The sequence below is a fragment of the Oreochromis aureus genome, linkage group 9 (assembly GCF_013358895.1).
Source record: "Oreochromis aureus strain Israel breed Guangdong linkage group 9, ZZ_aureus, whole genome shotgun sequence".
Taxonomy (NCBI): Eukaryota; Metazoa; Chordata; class Actinopteri; order Cichliformes; family Cichlidae; genus Oreochromis; species Oreochromis aureus.
In genome coordinates, this window is record NC_052950.1 from 35,441,297 (window position 1) to 35,462,309 (window position 21,013).

The 21,013-nt window shown below is 42.5% G+C and overlaps 1 pseudogene; it reads left to right on the forward strand.

The window, feature by feature from the left end:
• Positions 1-4,696: 4,696 nt before the first annotated feature.
• On the forward strand, positions 4,697-19,241 carry LOC120441846 (annotated as a pseudogene).
• Positions 19,242-21,013: the final 1,772 nt, after the last annotated feature.

Genomic DNA, 21,013 nt, shown 5'->3' on the forward strand with positions numbered 1-21,013 from the left:
GCACGGCTGCCTCTTCTTCTCTCATTCTCTCTCCCTCCCTCTCCTGTTTCTACTTCAATCATGAAACTGATCAGTGATCAGCTGATCGGCTTTTCTCTCTTATTTGTTTATCGCTCTGAATTTTACAACAAATGTTTTCATCTGATGTAAAATGTATAGAAATCCATTATTTTACATAGTATTTTTTTTAGGGTCCCATCCTAATTTCTTCAGAAGTAGCTAAGTACTGTATATGATGCCAGCATTTTCCCACATTTTCTAGATTCTGTACCAGTACTGTGTGTAAAATGCCATCAAAAAGTCAATTAAGTTTTTCTTTCTCACCTGTCTTTCTATCTCCTCTCACTTTTTAAAGGTTGCCATGTTAGAAAAAATATTTTGCCTTGCCATGGTGTTTATTGATGTGTCAAATGAATGGTTTATAAAAATATATCTTAATCTGTCATCAGTAATCAGTAATGATCATGTCTCACCTCTAGTTCAGGAGGATAACTCGACCAAGCAGTCTACTTTCGGGTACTGTTTAGAATACCAGAATAGGGAGGATGGTGTAGGTTTACGTTTATTAGACTGATACATATATACCAACAAGACAGTGTACATCACTGTGACCACAGCGTTGTTTTCATTCAAAGGCTTTATGGTTTTCCTATAATACCTGGTGGGCGGTCTGTAGTCAAAATGCCGGGCCGATTTTTTTGTCCCAGTCCATCCCGGCCAGGCTACATTGTGGAACAGATGCTACCGCTGCGTACTGTAGAGTGTCCATCTTTAAAAAATTTATTTATTATTTAAAGAGTTTAATTTCTATTGTTTGTCCACTAAAGGTTTATATGGATTTTAAGAAGTATTTAGTTAAATACTTATGTAGTAATTAAGTTACTTTTCTGACACAGTAATTAGATAAGTATTTTAAATACAATATTGACTAAGTAATTAGTAATTAATTACTATTTTAAAGTAACTTACCCAACACTGCTCATGAGACACTCGCAAAACAAAAATCACAGTTTTAGTAACACAGTAATGCAGCGTGCTCACAGGAAAGTAACAGTAATCTAATTACCTTTTTGCAATAGTAACACCTTACTTTACTCATTACTTGAAAAAAAGTAATCGGATTACAGTAACGCGTTACTTGTAACGCATTACTGCCCATCTCTGTCCACGGGTATCGGGTAGAGCGTATCCAATACCCAGGAAAACAACACAAAGTCTCTACGCTGCTTTCTCACCACGCAACAAAGCTCTTTCCTGGGCATCTCCAGTCTTAGGTCGCAGGGTCTATTAACTTTATCCGTCCCTGACAGATGGTGTCTGCAGAGATAGAAAGGAGGGTAATGGAGGAGGATGTGTAACATTTGTAAGGCAAGAAACTCAATATAGAGTTGTAACTATAGGAACACAGTTAGGAGTTAGAATAATGGCAGCATCAGAGTGGTCAGTTTGTAAAACCCTTGTAACAAACCGTTATACAAACTTGACATACATTTTGGGAGAAAAGTCATTTGGTGTGTGGGTTTTAATGCACACAGCACATTATGGGGCTAACTGTAACAGCCAGAATGGAGCAGTGATTGAAGCAACGATAGAGATAATAAAACATTCATTATGCGTGTCTAAATGATGGAAGTGGTCCAAGAGTGAATGTTAGAACAAGTTCAGAATCAGCAACTGACCTCACAATAGTGTCAGACTCATTGGAAGGTATTTGTTCGTGGCAGGTACCGACCGTAGGTAAAGACCGCTATCCTATGACTGAGATAGAGCTGAGTGTAGAGAAACATGACAAAGGGGTGTTTAGAAGTGGTGTTTCAGTACTGCTGATTGCTAAACATTTAGATTAGTCGGTGACCAGGAAATACAAAAGATTGATATAAATGTTGATGTTGCTGATTAAATTTTTCTACTTGTAATGCAGTCTTAGAGGTGGCAAACCGGGCAATAAGATCTTAAGATCAAGTTTTTTTTTTCATTTGAGGGCAATTAGCCAAAATAAAGCCCATCTTATCAAAGGAGTGTTATGAGACAGTAATACATGCCTTTGTTACATCTAGGCTGGAATATTGTAACACACTTTATTGTGGGGTTAGTGATGCATCCGTTGTTGTGGAATAATCTGTACTTGCACGTTAGGCAGGTTCTTTCTGAGTTTAAAACTTATCTGAAAACATATTGATTTGCTGAAGCCTTTGGCACTATTTTAAGGGGCTGACCCAACTTTCTTTAAAAACATTTTTAATTAAATTATTTTATTTTACTTATTTGTTTATTTTTCAAATCTACCTGTATATATACAGTACTTTGTAAAGTGCTGTATAAACTTTAACATAAAACCCTAAAAATAAAGCTGGTACGGTCGGATGGATGGAATGAAAGAGGAGTATGGATATCCAATCTTGAGGAACGGAGAGGCAAGAGCAGTGAAAAATAAGGAGAAGGCAAATGTGTTGGCAAAAACTTTTGTTAAAATCCACAGTTCAGGCAATATTAGAGAAGCAGGGCGAAGAGGAAGAGAAATGCCATCATAGAGAATAGGGATTTACTGAAACAGATAGAAGATACGGATGATTTATCAAATCACCTTAAAAATGAGGTTGTGGTTGTGTCCATACATGAACCAGGAAAGGATGATACAAATCCAGGAAATTACAGACTCATAGCTTTAACATCTGACATCTTTAAAATCACGGAGCGAATAATAAATGACAAATTAATGTATTATACAGAAAATAAAGGATACATATCTAAACATCAAAGTGGTTTCAGAAGAGGGAGGAATACAATGGATAAAGAAAGGAGGGGACGATGCTTGTAATAACATTCAAAGGAGAGCAGGAGGAATGAGAAGCACAGTTTGGAGGAGGTGGTCATGTCTAGAATAAGGTTTGGACATACTGGTTTGAACACAAAACTATTCATGACAGGGAAACATGATGCAGGGAAACGTGATTACTGCAGAGAAGGGTGAACTATAGAACATGTTAGATTACACTGTCAGAAATATCAGGTGGAGAGAAGGTAACTGATCCAAAACCTCAGTAACATAAAAATGAAACTGGATCTTATTGATTTACTGCAAAAGGACTCAAGATGTGAGTCTTATCAGGCCCTATTCCAGTTTTTAAAAGAGAGTAAACATTTGGGGAGGGCTTGAGGGTCGACACTCCATACCAGTTGGTGGCGGTAACGCACCATTTTATTGTTTGCAAACCGCCAATGAAACTTAAGAAGACGAAGAAGAAGGGGTGTACGTGCTGTGTCTTGCTGCAGTTTTAAAAATGGGCACTTTTTGAAGAACCCGTATCAAAGTATTGTGGAGAAGCGTCGTGTTAAATCTAATTGATGAACGGCTTGTTGTGAGGTATGTATTGCAGCTGTGAAGGCGAGCGTACGTTCTCCTGTTATGCTGGGCTTACACTGTGCGATTTTTTCAGTCGCGCGATTCAGCTACTGCTCAAACTGTACGATTGACTCGCAGGGGTTAGAAGTTCATAGGTCACGATGCAGGGTCTCACACTATACGGCCCGATGCTCTGATGCGACCTGAGTGCTCAAACTGTGCGTTCATAAAATGAAGGTTATAACAGAAATTCTGCCGCTCGCTCTGCCTCTCTGTCTTTCACTCACACAGACACGCACACCACCACCATCAACTTTATGAAAAACATTGATCAGGCAGCTGTGATTGAGCAGCAGTGTAGATCCAACTATTTTCACGGTTGTTGTGGTCGTGATAATTTTGTGAGGCCACATCGAAAAGGCTCGGGTGAGCTTTCCAAAGTTCTACAAGTTGTGCCTCCATCGCTTGTGTCCACATCACACGCTGCACTGCCGTGCTGCGCCGTCATTTTCGCTGTCATTTGTGTTTGCGCGTGCGCAGTGTGAGAAGCTGCAGTGACACCCTCACGACGGTCGCGAGGATTTCAAACAGGTTTGAAATCCTCCCGACCAAGCGATTGATGATCGGGAGCTGGTCGTGAGGTGTTAATCGCTTCTCGTTACCCCACGTACACTACACGATGCACGAGGCACGATGAAGGACAAACTCGGGCCGATTGCCAAAACGGTCACACGACTCAAAAATCGGCTCAAAATGGGTCAAAAATCGCACAGTGTGAGCCCGGCATTACACTGTGCGATTTTTGAGTCGTGCGACCGTTTTGGCGATCGGCCCGGTTTTGGCCTTCATCGTGCGTCGTGCACCGTGTAGTATACGTGGGGTAACGGGAAGCGATTAACAGCTCCCGACCAGCTCCCGATCACCAATCGCTTGGTCGGGAGCAGCTTCACACTGCGCACGCGCAAACACAAGTTTCAGTGAAAAGACGGCGCATCACGGCAGTGCAGCGTGTGATCTGGACACAAGCGATGGAGGCACAACTTGTAGAACTATGGCAAGCTCACCCGAGTCTTTTCGATGTGGCCTCACAAAATTATCACGACCTCAACAACCGTGAAAATAGTTGGATCTACATTGCTGCTCAATCACAGCTGCCTGATCAATGTTTTTCATTAGCAATTTAGCAAAGTTGATGGTGGTGTGTGTCTGTGTGAGTGAAAGACAGAGAGCGACAGATTTTCTGTTATAACCTTCATTTTATGGACGCCCAGTGTGAGTACTCGGGTCGCATCAGAGCATCGGGCGGGAGACCCTGCATCGTGACCTCACGAACTCTAACCCCTCGAGCCAGGGGCGGATTAGAGAAATTTTGTTAGGGTGGCATGAGGGTGGCAAAGAAGTCAAAAGGGGTGGCAAAATCAAAGTCTTTTTTTGCCCCCCAAACACATATGCAGGTGGTTAAAATGATTCAAATGCAGTAAGTATACATGTTTTTCATATAAATGTAGTCTAGAACTTAATTATTGTCTGTAGCCCACATAATTACACACTTTAGTTACATAAAATATGTGAGTTTTGATCTTATGTACTGTATAGCCTGTATAATAAATAAATATGTAGCCCAATAAGTATAAAATCCAGAAAGCTACACAACTTGAGGCGGTTCATTTACAAACACAAGTCTAACTTCAGTTTTACACTGTTTTTTGTTAGAAAACAATCACATTGTTACAGCTGACATTACACAAAATGTCAGAAATCTGCACTGTCATGAACAAAAATTTAAACCTAATTTTTCATGATTTGTTGGATTAAACCACTGAGGTCTGAAATACAACCGGACATTTTGACTCCTTTTGAGTTTATGTTTGTATTTCCCCCTCAGATTGTTTCATTTTATTTTCTCCCCTTGGCTTGTTTGGTATCTTTTCAGCTCAACTGAATTTATTTATTTTTGTTCACTGACATACTGCATTATTACTACTATTACTATTAATAGTACTATTACTGAACTGAAATCACACAAAGAACTTAAAATCCTAGTAGTATTTTTTTTACTGTAAAAAAGACAGAACAGCACAGGGACAAACCTGCAGGCCTGACAACAGCAGGTGTATCACTCCGCTGGTTTTCTACTTAGTGACAGTGTTTACGTTGCAAATGTGCCTTTGTGACATTCATTAGTGCCCTCACTGACACACAAAACAAAACAACGACTACACAACAGAACAACTACACAAGACAACACAACACACTTAAGTATACACTCCACACTGAACGTCACAAATCTCCCACATCTAAAAATCTCTCTCTCTCTCTCTCTCTCTCTCTCGCTGCCGTTACCGTCACTCCCAAAACTCTCCCCTCTTCCTAAACAACTAAATCCCACATTTACTTTTTTTTAATTGGTCAACATAGTGCATTTTTCCATAGGAAAGAGGTGGCTTTTTCTCCTTTCTTTACTGTTTTCGCACTGTCCTTAGAAAACGCTTAAAACACACACACACACACAAAAACGTGACGACAGTATTTAGAAAAAAGCGTGGCTTATATATATTATCATTACTCTGGATTTACTGGCCTGTAATTAAAATTTAAAAACTTTGAAGTCCGAACTTTCAATAATGGCTGAAATAGAGACTCAGCGTGGCTGCAGCTTGTTGCTATGTCAGCTTAAATCAGTCATGTGATTTGGAGGTGCAGCCTGTCCGTGGACCACAGAGGGTTAATAACACTCACCTTCCTTTCATTTCCAGAGTGAAACATCCAACTACCTGTGTAAAATCTGAAATTCCCAATTTGTTGTTCAAAATGTGCTCTGGCACAATCATAAACATCGCTTGCTACTGAAAACAAGAAAAAAAAGCTGTCCTGCTATGGACTGAACCATTTCTTATTGGTGCAGGGGGGGACACTATCCAATATATTCAGTTTTAGCATTTATATTCACTGTTGACTGTAACTACGCTCGAACTGTTAATGCTATCTTATTTTAATAAACAACACTGTCATATGCAAAACTGGGGTGGCACTTGGGGTGGCAAGGGATCATTTTAGGGTGGCACTTGCCACCCCATGCCACCGTTCTAGATCCGCCCCTGCTGCGAGTCAATCGTGCAGTTCAAGCAGAAGCTGAATACCGCGACTAAAAAAAAAATCGCACAGTGTGAGCCCAGCTTTAGGTTACAGCTGGTAGGAAGGTGCGTTCAGTGTGTCTTTGTAATTTTAAGTTTCCATGTCAAACGAGAAAAAACAGTTATTTCTGGATGTGCAATTGTTTGCTGAGTTTGGTAACAATGTGTTTTTGTAAACCACGTGATGATTTAAGTCCTTTAATCTTTACAGAATATGTGAGCGAGGCTAAAAGAGCAATATTTTTATGTTTATTAAACTGACGTCTCTGAATGTAACTGCTTTTATTTTATTAGTTCTGACGAGGACAACTGAGTGATGTTGTTGGTGAGCTTGGATTAAATCATCTCTAAACAAAGAACTTGTCCTCGTGGTGACTGACTTGGGGAGTGGAGGTCAGTGAGCCCATTGTCTCTGCTGGTCCGACTCCAGACCAGCTCGCCCCCTCCTGAGTCTGAGAGGAGATCCAGAGTAAGTCAGTTATAACTACATTGGTTGCTTAACTTTATCATTTTCTACAGGGTCTCTCTCTCTTAGCTCATTTTGGTTTGATTTCTGCCTTCTGTTTAGCCTCTCTGTTTGTCTGCCTCAGTACGTCAATGTTTTATCATTTGAGATAAACTCTCTGTTTCCCTTCATATGAAGGTGATGTCTGTGGAGTGATCTATGTGGAGACTGTGGGAAATATACATGTAGCAGTATTTCAGTAAGTGTCAGTCAGTCAAGAAGCAAAATAATATTTAAACTAAAAGGCATTAAAAGAAGTGTTTTACTTGTAACTGCATGTCTGTGAAGGTTCTCAGTCATCTAGGTCATCGTAGTCAAAGGACCTTGCAAAGAAAAGGGTCTGGACTTCTTTAAGTTGCTTGAAGACGTTTCACCTCTCATCCGAGAAGTGGACAGAGAGGACAGATGGTTTGAAAGAGGAGTGAAAGAGGCCATCTATGTCCACTGTGAGCGACCATGTTTGAACAGAGGCGGTGGTTTACGACACCAACTGTCTGCCATCTATAATCCAGTTTTGAGATCCCTTCACAGACGCTTTAATGCCCACTCACATCCTGGGCCATCTGACCTCAGGAAATCACATGATAGGGTGGGGCCAGGTTTCACAATGAGCTCACCCGAAACCCTGGCTGATTGGGACCCACACCCATTTTCACACCTTGGCTCATGTGATTAGGTAGAGGATCATCAGGGGGTCTTTTTGTCCCTCTTTGGGGGGATACTCCTACTAGGTTTAAATCTGGGACTCCCCACCATTTGACCTTAGAACTGAAGAAGCTTCTCGGATGAGAGGTGAAACGTCTTAAAGCAACTTAAAGAAGTCCAGATGCTTTTCTTGTAACTGCATACGTTCCTGCACAGGGGCGGTTAGAAGAGGATGTACTCAGGATGTGGCGTACACGATCACGGGCCTCATGACAAACAACAGGAGACAGCTGGGGGTGAAAGGGTCTCGAAACAGCATTCTAAGTGTTGTAAAAAGGAGATGCAGCTAACTGTCGCTGATGCATGATATGTAACTTGCTCACGCATCTTGGGCGTGTACAACCCTTTAAATAAATCTCTTTGAGATCTACTGGACTACGCTGAGGGTGGTATCGTATGCCTCTCCACATATGTGCTTAACACATAATTGTTGTCGACTGGACCTGATGTGAGTATTGGTTGTTTGTTCTCAGCCCAACATAAAACAATCGGGACAAGAGGCTCAGCATGACCTCATTAAAAATGCTCTGTTTTCCTTTTCCACTTTTCTTCTTTCATATTCTTTCTGAGGTATTTTCTTGTGTAAGCTGCTAACTCTTGTGATGGAGATTTCTTTATTTTATGTGTTGATTATATGTTTTGACAATATCACATAATCACATTTTGTCCGACTTTGTTCTACATACAGGAAAACATCAAATATGTATTTCACAGGTTATTCCACACACAGAGATGAGTATTGTGAGTGAGTTGGACTGACACTCCCAGGCACCATTAGACATTAGGCAGATAGTGAGACTCCTACTTATCTCCAGGGAGGCGGTGTTGAGGTGAAATTATTTGAAGTGCCTCAATTCTATGCCTTATATTAACTAAAATTCCATATAACCATATAGTGTAGTATTTAACCCTTTAAAACCGGTCGGAGTGGGCACGCTCTGTTTTATGTAACCATTTTAAAATCCTGGTAGCACTGCAACCGCAATAATTTTTTTTATATGAAACCAGAGGAGTTGTACTTACATCTTATGCTATCAGCTTGTCCTAGGTCACGGTTTCCTTCCATGTATAGCTTTGCAAAAACTGCATAAAAAGCGCTTGCAGCAACAAAAACATAATATTCCAGAAACACGCCTTGCTGATCCGATCAGCTGTTCATAACACTTCCTAGGTTGGACTAAGATAAGATAAGATAAGATAAGATAACCTTTATTAGTCCCACACGTGGGACTAGACGTCAGTCCCACACGTGGGACTAGACGTCAGTCCCACGTGGGACTAGACGTCAGTGCGAACCTTCGCATGTCCGCAATTACCTGCCCGAAACCGTAAGTGACGTCATTTTCGGCGAAATAGTTTTTTTTTTTTTTTTTTTTTACCATCAGGGCCTTATGAGCCTATACTGGTGTTTTTAAAAGTTATGTTTGATTTTATGACTTTCTGTGTCGTTTCTGGGATGCTTAGGACTCATATTGCACTGCTGGAAATAGTTTATTTTGATGTACATGCTGCTTTTTTTGCAAATTTGCATTATAATATTTATTTTTGTTTTTTCCTGTAGTATATAAAAATTGGTGTATTTTAAAAATAAAACCATGAAGACACTCAAAATAAATTTCCTGTGGTGGGAAACTATTTTGTGCAACTTTTTGTATTTACAGTTTTGAGGATGAGCCTATTAAATTTCTCTAACTAGAAATATATGTTAAAAAAAAACAAAAACGATTTTCAATTTTTTTTGTACTTTATTGCACTTTTTGCAATTTATGTAATTACTATGCACTTACTGCATACATATTATTAAAATTTGGGCTATAATGGTGGTATTGATGTATAGCAACTTAAAATGCTCCCAAAAACGGCACTACAGCATGTAAAAATATAATATAAGCTCTGGCGGACTTGCTTCTGTGGTAGGTCTTAAAGGGTTAAGTGGACATAGCCCTAAAAAATAAAGGCATTAGACTACGTGTCCTTGGGGGGTAGAAAGCTGTAGACCAGCGGTCCCCAACCTTTTTTGCACCACGGACCGGTTTATGCCCGACAATATTTTCACATACCGGCTTTGTGAGGCATAAACCGGTCCGTGGTGCAAAAAAGGGGATGAGCTGAAGGTATAGACCTGATGTCACTGTTGGGGTTCTTTGTCATTACAGGAGAAAGAAGTGAAAGCAGGCCGAAACCTCAGCACATGGATGATATCGGCCAAAAACATCCAGCACCAGCAAGTAAAGATGAGCCAGCGGCGATCCCTGTGGAAAAGACTTTTCCCGCTATGAAGCAGCCCAGAAGACGCAAGCGCGCCAACAGTGAGGACAGAAGCTTGAGCTGTGATCAGTGTGGGAAGTCTTTTACTCAGATTGGTAACTTAAAATCACATCAGCTAATCCACACCGGTGTGAAACAATTCAGCTGTGATCAGTGTGGAAAGAACTTTACTCAGAGATGCAGCTTAAAAATACATCAGCTGATCCACACCGGTGTGAAACCATTCAGCTGTGATCGGTGTGGAAAGTCTTTTACTCAGATTGGTAGCTTGAAAACACATCAGCTGATCCACAGCGGTGTGAAACAATTCAGCTGTGATCAGTGTGGAAAGTCTTTTACTCTGAGTAGCAACTTAAAAACACATCAGCTGATCCATACAGGTGTGAAACCATTCAGCTGTGATCAGTGTGGAAAGAACTTTACTCAGAGATGCAGCTTAAAAATACATCAGCTGATCCACACGGTGTGAAACCATTCAGCTGTGATCAGTGTGGAAAGTCTTTTACTCGGAGATGCATGTTAAAACAACATCAGGTCGTCCACACGAAATTTAAAGCTTTCAACTGTGATCAGTGTGGAAAGTCTTTTACTCAGAAAGGTCACTTAAAGAGACATCATATGATCCATGTTGGAGGTAAATCATTTGTCTGTGATCAGTGTGGAAAGTCTTTTCAGGATAGATATCACTTAGAGAAACATCAGGGGGTCCACAGTGAAGTTAAACCTTTCAGCTGTGATCAGTGTGGAAAGTCTTTTACTCACAAGTACAACTTAAAACACATCAGCTCATCCACAGTGGAGAGAAACCATTCAGCTGTGGTCAGTGTGGAAAGGCTTTTCGTAATAAGAGCAACTTAAAAATACATCAGCGCATCCACAGTGGAGACAAACCATTCAGCTGTGGTCAGTGTGGAAAGGCTTTTCCTTACGGTAATTACTTAAAAGACATCAGCTCATCCACAGTGGAGAAACCTTTCAGCTGTGAGCAGTGTGGAAAATCTTTTACTCAGATGAGTATCTTGAACTCACATCAGCTCATCCACTCTGGAGTTAAATCATTTGTATGTGGTGACTGTGGAAAGGCTTTTTTGAGATTGATAGGTTAAAATCACATCAGCTCATCCACTCTGGTACTAAACAATTTGTATGTGGTCAGTGTGGAAAGGCTTTTACTCAGATGAAACTCTTAAAAATACATCAGCGCACCCACTCTGGAGTTAAATCATTTGTATGTGGTCAGTGTGGAAAGTCTTTTCGTAATAAGAGCAGCTTAAAAGACATCAGCTCATCCACAGTGGAGAGAAACTTTCAGCTGTGAGCAGTGTGGAAAATCTTTTACTCGTTTGACTATCTTAAAATCACATCAGCTCATCCACTCTGGAGTTAAATCATTTGTATGTGGTGACTGTGGAAAGGCTTTTACTCAGATGACTAGCTTAAAATCACATCAGCGCACCCACTCTGGAGTTAAATCATTTGTATGTGGTGACTGTGGAAAGTCTTTCTTCTTTAACAAAGATCTATTGAGGCATCAAAAGACCCACAAAGTGTCCTCCTGTGAGAAAAGGGGCAGACCAATGGGACATTACCCTGACAGGGTTCATTTGAACACAGTGGGAGAAACAGGGATCTGAACAAAAGTTCTTCTGGATGCTGCGTCAAACTTAAAAAGCTTGAGATCAGGCTTCACAGAATTCAGCTTTAATTTCCTGAGAAAGTCAGAGCTTCACTATGTCTTTGTAGATCTAGTGAAAACATGAAAGGGTGCAAAAAGAGGCACTGTGGTACTGCATGATGAAGTCAGAAGTGACAGAGAAGTATGTGAGCGTGGTTCAGGACATGTATGTGTGGTAGCAGTGACTACCACACAGACAGGGTTGAAGGTGGGGAGGATTACATCAATTCTGAGCCCTTCTTTCTTTTTCAAAGCGAGGGCAATACTCAGGAAAGGATGATGACAATAGAGCTGCAAGACAGGATGGAAAGAAAAAGAGTTTAAGAGAAGATCATCAATTGTTGTTAAGCGATCGAGCCAGCGATCACAAAATCTTAGCTTATGGAGTTAGTTATCCCAATACAAGTTTAGCAAGTTACACTTCACTGGCTGTGTCCACAAACAGCATACAGAGCAAACATTACTCCATCATCTGATCACAAGAAAAGCAAAATGTCAGAACAGTTCACCTTCTGGGTCAAACTGTCAGACCTGTTACTGTTTATTTGGTTGTTCATCGTGAGGTAATTATCAGTGTCAGTGCTGTGCCACTTCTATTGTAACTCACATGAAATGTGTTTTAAATTGGCTCTATTGTCTTACAATATTGTGTGAGTCTGTTTTGCTCAACAAAGACACAACCCCTCCTGCAATGTTTAATGTTACAGTAAAAAATAAAAAGTAAATTCATAAATTTGTGTCATTTTTAAACAGGCAGTATTTAGAAAATTAAATATATTCTTACACATGTGTAAAGTTTTCAGTGATCTTTGTTTTCTTCCAGGATGTGAGTGTGTTTTGCTTCATGAAGAGACAAACCTACATTTTTTCTACATTGCAGTAAAAATACTTTTATTTTAAGTCATAAATTTCAGTCGTTTTCATCCAGGCAGTATGTTAAAGATTAACTGAATCCTATGAAAAATAAAATGTAGAAAGATGTGATGTATCTTTCCGTTTTTCTGAATAATTACACACTGCTTAAAATTAATTGCAGTATAATTATTTATTTATTTCTTCCTCTGTAAGAAACTGACTTGCTGTCCCTTTGTTCTCGTGTACCTAAGTAATTGTGGGTAACATCTTGATGCATGCTCAATCATCCAAGTTAGGAAATCCCAGAAGTTGATTCTGTTCATCTGGACGTGGCGTTTTCAGTGGGACAAACGTTTCATCACTCATCCAAGTGACTTCTTCAGTCTCAGCTGACTGCAGGTTTCTCCAATCTTATAAAAAGTACATTTGCATAATGAATGAACAATCCGCTCGTTAAGTGATGACTTGACGAATCCTACTTCCGGGCCTAAAGTAGTTTAATATGGCTTTTGTGTTGTTAGCATGTTTAATGTTTTGTATTCTCTTCTATTTAATCTCAAAAAGCTCCTAAAACAGTCATTGATCACTGTTGACCTCCCTCGGCTTTTATTACCGCTAATCATTTATTTAAGCTCAGTTTTTAAAACCTTACGATGTAACTACAGCCCAGCCCATGCAGCAGTATATGAATGACTAACCTCGTATTGTGGATGGAGTATCTCAGTTGTTCTCCTGGCTGAAGTTTGGTCCTTTTACAGCATCCTGCCATGCGATTACATTTGTTCCTGACCACCGAGAACACTCACGTTAACTTTTATCGAGTGGAAAAAAGTTAGCTTGTTTATATCATGCTAACATAGCTGTGTTGCTAGCAGTCACGTAGCACATCATTACATACCAGCTAGCCAAACTTCAGTAATCCTACAAACGTCACTGCTGTTTAGTTTTCTGTCTTCATTTATGTTGGAAGTGATAACAGAGCTGTACGTTTTAATTTGTTTCAGAACCCTGCAGTCAGGACATGCTATATTGTATTTATATAGAAGCTAGCGAGCTAACTTCCTGCTAACTTCTAACTCCATTAAATGTCATAAATTCCGTTTTCATGGATGCCTGGATGTTAAACTCAATGGACTACTTGCACTAAGGTATGTGACGTATTTCCGTTTCCAAATACTACCGCTTGGGCGTTTCGGTATGTTTGTTTATCTATCGGTAGCTACGCTAATGTCACTTCAGAATGAGTATAAAAGGAAAGTATTTAAAACAGAATATTTTCAAAAACAGGAGAAGAAATACTCCGAGCATTGCTGTGTCCCACTTTGTTCGGCTTCAGCCAAATTTAATGGCATACTAAGTTTTCATGGCTTTCCGACCCATTCCGACTTGAGAAGACAATGGCTGGTAAACATACGCGGGATCATTTCACGATTACCTCTCACACCAGGGTCTGCAGCAGAAACTTTGCCAGTGATCAACTCATAGAGCCAACAACCCTTGATGGTGGAAGGAGGCTTATTAAAGGGGCTGTACCAACACTTTTTGAGTGGAATGGCTATAAAGTTCAACATCCGCGGCATAGTGTTTGGGAGAGAACGGAGCGATGCCCTGAACTAGTTCCTCCTGACGATCAAGAAGACCACAGTCTTACAAGAGATCATGACTACTGCTCAGTCCCTGAGCCGTCTGCATTGGACATATCTGCAAGTAGTTAACTACCTCCTTAGTTAGCCAACTACCTAACGCTATTATAACAGTGTCTAACAACAAAAGTGACATTAGTTAAAAAACCTCAACTATAGTTTCGGACGACATAAAACACCGTTTAAAAAAAACATGTAATGTAGAGAATTGACATCAAATGAAGGACATAGCAGAGTAACGTAGTGTTTGCATTTGACGTTAGCTAACGTTTCTTTGTCGGTAAATTTACGTTTTCTTACCTTCGTAGTTGTGTATATATGATGCAGCATATAACTTAAATCCTTTATCTAATTTGCTGGCTGGGGTAGTCGTCACTCTGCAAATCCGATGAACATCAATGATGTTCAATTTTGGGAGCTCTTGTAGGCAGCGAGTGTAGAAAGTCGCCATGGTTTAACCATACCGGAAGCACTGGGGCATCACTACATAGAACGCAGAAGTGATTGTGCAAGTAGTCCATTGTTACACCTGGTAGAGCAGAACGCTGATCATTTTATTAAAGATCAAAGACTTTAGACAGTTTTTCAGCTCTCAGTAATGCCATTGTGATCATTTGATATATGGACCTGCAGCGGAGTTTAGGCCCAGACACGGCCAGTGACGTCAGACTTTACGACCGGATAGGCTGTGAGGCCAGTTCCTTGATCATTAATATGCAAAGTGTCATGAACACTGATCAACTGACAATTGATTGTCACGGGACCACACACACACACACACACCTGTAACTGCACTGCCATATTCCATGTAAACTAAATCCACTATTGGAGTGTACATTGTCTGGTCCATTTCTAGCTAAATGCATCACATTTACTTCTCCACATTTTGTACCAGAAGATTTACCAGCCTTTAGAAGACAGTGGTCCCGAACCAGAAATGGTAAAGTCTGTTAATAAGAGCAAGGATATTTTATAGGGTCTATCTGACAATATAAATGGTACTTTCCATGATTAAATATTAACAGCAGTACTAGGCAGCAGCCTGACCATTGATCCAGATTGAATAAATAATTTTCTCTGGGAGCAGGTTCGTTGTCTGGAACATGCTTTATATTTACTGCATGGAGGGCATCCAGGTGGGTGCTTATAAATTGCTTGCAAGTAGTCTTACGATCACACTTTGCAGCCTAGCAGGCATGGCCACAGCGCCAGCAGTTCTTATAAACCTTCACACATGTACTTCTGAAGTTGTTTCAGATGCTCACAACTGGAGCAGTACAGACAATACACCTGTCACTCTTCTGGCATGACGCTTGATGGTGAAGGTAACTCAGGCGTGGTGCCACACCTGAGTTACCTTTACCAGCAGTGGACCTCTATGAAAACAGCCATCTGACTTAGCAGAAAGCTTTATACCCCAACAATAACACATCATTATTATGATCTTCTTCAGGAACCGACGTGACAGTCCTGTCGTCTCCCTTTGAGTTGCCTTCTCCGCTCACGACTATCGTTATCTGCTCCTTTTCCAGGAATGGCAGAGACAAAGACACCTGCCTGCCTTGATTATTTGATTTTATTCTACTACTGATTCTTATTTATCTACTTCTGGTTCATTGTGTTCAGACTCTTTTTGGCCCAGAAAATATCCTCCTGACTGTTATGTTGATGTGATGTGTAAGCAGATAGCAAAAAGACCCTCTACTGTCACGGACTGTAGTAGGACTCAGGCGCAGAGCACAGTTCAATGCAAAGAACACCGTTTATTTACAAAGTCACCAAGTAAAGAAATATACAGTGGGGAATAGCGGGGTCCAAGGTCATAAAGGAAAGTCTGAGAAGGGAATCACATTCACTCTCGCTCCTCTCTTCACAAAAGGTTCACACATCGGGTTGGTCATGGGTCCGGGGAAACTGTGCACAGGAAAAGGTGGGAAGCGGAGCAAAACAGCTCCTTAAGCCGCGAAAAAGCCCATTCAGCATCCGGCGTCCACTGAAAAATACGATCAGGGAACGTTAAACTAGTAAGCGGGAGCACAACCCGACTGAAATTCTTAATGAACCGCCGATAGAAATTAGCAAACCCCAAAAACCTCTGCAACTGCTTGCGTGTGGAAGGGGTCAGCCAACTAACAATGGCCTCGATCTTACAGGGGTCAGCTCTGAGCTGTCCCTTTTCTAGCACGTAACCCATAAAGGACACCGACCCCGCATGGAAGACACAATTCTCCGCTTTCATGACCAGTTTATTTTTCAACAGCCGCTGTAACACACAGTGCACCTGCTGGACGTCGTCTTCCAGTGAACGGGAAAAAATGAGAATCGTCCAGATACACAAAGATGAAACAAAAAATCCCGCAACACATCATTGATCAGAGCCTGAAACATCGCTGGCACATTGGTCACCATATACTCATAATGTCCCAGTAGAGTGTTGAACGCCGTCTTCCACTCGTCCCCCCGACATATGCGTACCAAGTGATAAGCATTACGAAGGTCCAACTTAGTGAAAACAACTGCCTCCTGTAACGGAGAAAAGGTGGAAGAAAGCAGTGGAAGGGGATATTTATTCCTCACAGTGATGGCATTAAGTCCACGATAGTCAACAAATGGTCTGAGAGAGTCGTCCTTCTTCCCACAAAAACCCCCTGCAGCCACGGGCGAAGAGGATGGCCAAATCAAGCCTGCCTCCAGGGACTCTGTGATGTAGGTTTCCATGGCAGCCCTCTCCGGCCCAGACAGGTTATACAGCCAACTAGTAGGCAGCAAAACATCAGGCAACAAGTCAATAGAAAAGTCATATGGCCGGTGAGGAGGCAGAGACAGAGCGCGACGTTTGCTGAAAACTGACCTCAAATCATGATAGACCTCCGGCACAGATGACAGGTCCAAATCTTCTGGTGTTGATTCGGGAGCAGGAGGTGGTAAAGCAGGAGGTGGAGGAGGTGGTAAAGCAGACCGCAGACAGTGTGACAAACAGTGACTACTCCAACTCTCTATACGATGGGTGGCCCAGTTAATATGGGGATTGTGGCGCTCGAACCAAGGATAACCCAAAATTATGGGGGAATGAGGGGATGCAAAAACAAAGAACCTGAGAAACTTGCGATGAAGCCCGAAAGAATTAATAAGATAGGTTCCGTGTCATGGGTGACCGAGGGCAAGGGCTGACCATTGAGGGCAACAACTAAAACAGGGACCTCTAGAAGGCGTGTTTTAATACCGAGGAGATGTACCAGATCGCTGTCAATTAAATTCTGTTCAGCCCCAGAATCTAGAAGAGCTTGAGTAGGGTAGGTCTTGGTGTTATTAGATAAGACAGCGGAGAGCTGCATGCGGGGAACCTGAGACCGAGAAAGGTGCCACCCACCAGTACCCTCGCAGTTACTGGTGGGCCCCCCACTAACCGAAGCTGGCAAGTAGATATAAAGTGGCCTGACTGACCACAATACAAACACAGCCGCCTTAAAAACGCTTCTGATGCTCTTCCGGGGTAAGTCTTGTGCGCGGGGCTGCATCGGTTCCTCAGTATTATTGAAAACGCTTGGACTGGAGCGGGAGGGAATGAAGGTTGAGTGACCGTACGCGTCGAGGCACCTTCCCCCGAGGTCGTGCGACCCTGGCCTCCTTCTCCCTCTCTCTCTCTGTCATGTTCCTGGGTCTATTGACCCAGTGTTTTGAGTTTTAGTTTATTTAGATGTTTTAAGTTCATTAGGGTATCTAAGTTTATTTGTTTATTAGTTTCTCTTTGTGTTTTTCTACCCCTGTATTTAAGTTCCCTCACCCTTTATATGCTGCCTGTCTTATGTTATCAAGTTTGTATAATCATGTCTGTCTCATGTTTCCTGTTTTATTTTGAAGGAGTCGTGTGTTCTTTTGTTCATTGTATTTAGTTTCACTTCCCTTGTCCAGGTTTTTCATATTGTTGTTTTAGATTCCCCAGTTTAGGTTGATGTTAGTTTACGTCAGTTTGCCTTGCCTTTTCTTTGCACCTTTTACCAGCCTTATTAAACAGCTCGCTTTTTGTTAACATTCAAGTTCTGTTCCCTGTTCCTTGGAGTCTGCGTTTTGGGTCCTCTCGTGAATTCATGCAGTCTGCCCTCGCCAGACTGTGACAGAACGACCTGACCAGACAATGGACCCAGCAGCTCATAATCCCTCCGCTGAGCTCCGGGAGGACATGATCTATGCGGTGGAGTTTCTATGCCAGGAATAGTTTGCGCTGCCATTTGAAGAATACCAGGAGGAGTTAGCCATCCGTCTGCAGAGGATGGTTTCTGGACTTCCCTGGCTATTTGGCGCGCTAAACCCTCTCATCCAGGACTTCCTCGTTTCCACCTTACGTCCGCCCGGATCTGCCTCTACAGTATGAAGACTGGAGGAGGTTCAGCCCGGTCCGCTGGAGGATTCGCGGGCTGTCACGTCTCCTCCTCCTTCCCGGAGAAAACGGCGTTCACGCCGTCAGCGATCCCGAGCAGCGGAGCAGTTTTCTTTCATTGCTGGAGAGCCCAAGAAGCCTGTCCAGCCTCATGCCACGTCAGCTAGAGGGCCCGAGGAGCACGTCCAGCACCATGCCACGTCAGCTGGAGGGCCTGAGGAGCCCGTCTAGCACCATGCCACGTCAGCTGGAGGGCCTCGCCTGGTCCCGGCTCGGCCCAGCCAGAGGTCGCCGCCACGCCTGGTCCCGGCTCGGCCCAGCCAGAGGTCGCCACCACGCCTGGTCCCGGTTTGACCCAGCCAGAGGTCACCGCCACGCCTCTGCTCGTCTCGCCTGCCACGACCCAGCCAGAGGTCGACGCCACGCCTCTGCTCGTCTCGCCTGCCATGATGCAGCCAGAGGTCAACGCCACGCCTCTGCTCGTCTTGCCTGCCAAGCCACGTCCACGTCCAGCATGGCTGTTTCCGGGGCCTGTCAAAACAGCCTGTCTACGGAGACCCACCAAACCACTTGAGGGGTCACGTCCACATCCACACTACCATCGACCGCCTGCCAAGCCGCCCGACGGGTCTCGTCCACGTCGCCGCCGGCCGCCAGCCAAGCGGCCCAAGTGTGGGCAGCCATACCTGCTTCACCACTGCCACCTTCCAAGTGGTCGGCCCCCTGACCCATTGAACTATGAATTTTAGAGGCGTTGTCGGCAAATGCATGGGGAGAACGCTGAAAAAGCAAAGATACCTGAATCAACTCCCCCCCCACACACACACACACACTCTATGTCAGAACACACAGAAGTGCAGAAAATGCAGGAAGTGCTCTTTATTTACAGTGTCAAACTTATTTAAACAGGATGGGATATGTACGCTGATAAATAAACAGAGGGAAACCAGGGAAGGGGGCTGACATGCATTCAGAGGGAAAGGGGTAACCCGCACACGCAGGGTGGATCTATGAGAAAAAGGAAAAAAAAACTTTAGGGAAAGATACCAAACAACCGGTAAGAAACGGCAATAAATATGGGGAGAGTTGGAGAGCTCACGGGATGTGAGAGAAAAGCTGAGATTGATCTCTGTAGTGATTCCAGAAATGCGGCTTCACGAACAGCTGACAGGCAAGCGGGTGATGGATCCGGCTGAGGATACAGGACAACAGGTAAGCAAACAAAATCCAAGACATAGGTTGGCCGTAATGCACACCGCGGAAAATTACACGTTACCACTCGGGGAGGTGGCAATACTCCGACACCAGACGTCTGTCGTGCTGCTCCTAAATAACACTCCATCAAATGACGTCTGATGTACCCCGGTGTGCCAACATCCCGTGACACACGGCCCCGCCTACCTGTGCTGAAAACAGAAGCAAACCCCATGACACCACACCAGAGAAACGCCACCAACTCCTAATGATCAAAAATGTCGTTTATATATAAATTAAAAAGTTTTGGTCCTAAAACAGAACCTTGAGGGACCTCACATTATATTTCCATTCTATCAGATAAACTGCCTAAATACTGCACATACTGAAACCTATTATCTAAATAACTGCTTAACCAGTTCAATACTATTCCTCTCACACCATAAGTACTTAACTTAGAAATCAAGATGGAGTGTTGCAGAGTGTCAAAAGCTTTTTTTTTTTAAATCAATGAAGACCCCTATAGTATATTTATTATTATGTGTTGCTGATGAAATGTCTTCAATAGTATTCATTAATGCTATTGCTGTTGATCTGTTCCATCTAAATCCGTACTGACTTTCACTTAACAGTTGGTCTTTTTCAATGAAACTATCAAATCTTTGTGCTAAGAGTTTTTCAAGCACTTTAGAAAACTGTGATAGCACTTATACTGGTCTATAATTATTAAAACTATGTCTGTCTCCTGATTTATAAAGATTTATAAACTTTTGCCACTTTCATTCGGTCAGGAAATACACCCGTATAAAATGAGAGATTAAAAATATAACAGAGAGGTTTGATTATACAATCCAAAGTCTTTTTAACGATGACCATATCTATCCATCCATCCATCCATCCATTCGCTTCCGCTTATCCTTTTCAGGGTCGCGGGGGGCACTGGAGCCTATCCCAGCTGTCATAGGGCGAGAGGCGGGGTACACCCTGGACAGGTCGCCAGTCTGTCGCAGGGCTAACATACAGGGACAGACAACCATTCGCACTCACTCGCACATTTACACCTAGTGGCAATTTGGATTATCCAATTAACCTATCCCCACAAGCTGCATGTCTTTGGATGGTGGGAGGAAGCCAGAGTACCCGGAGAGAACCCACGCAAACACGGGGAGAACATGCAAACTCCACACAGAAAGACCCCGGCCTGATGGTGGAATTGAACTCAGGACCTTCTTGCTGTGCGGCAACAGTGCTAACCACCGTGCCACCGTGCTGCCCATCACAATCAGTGGATGTCTTATTTTTAGATTTTGCTA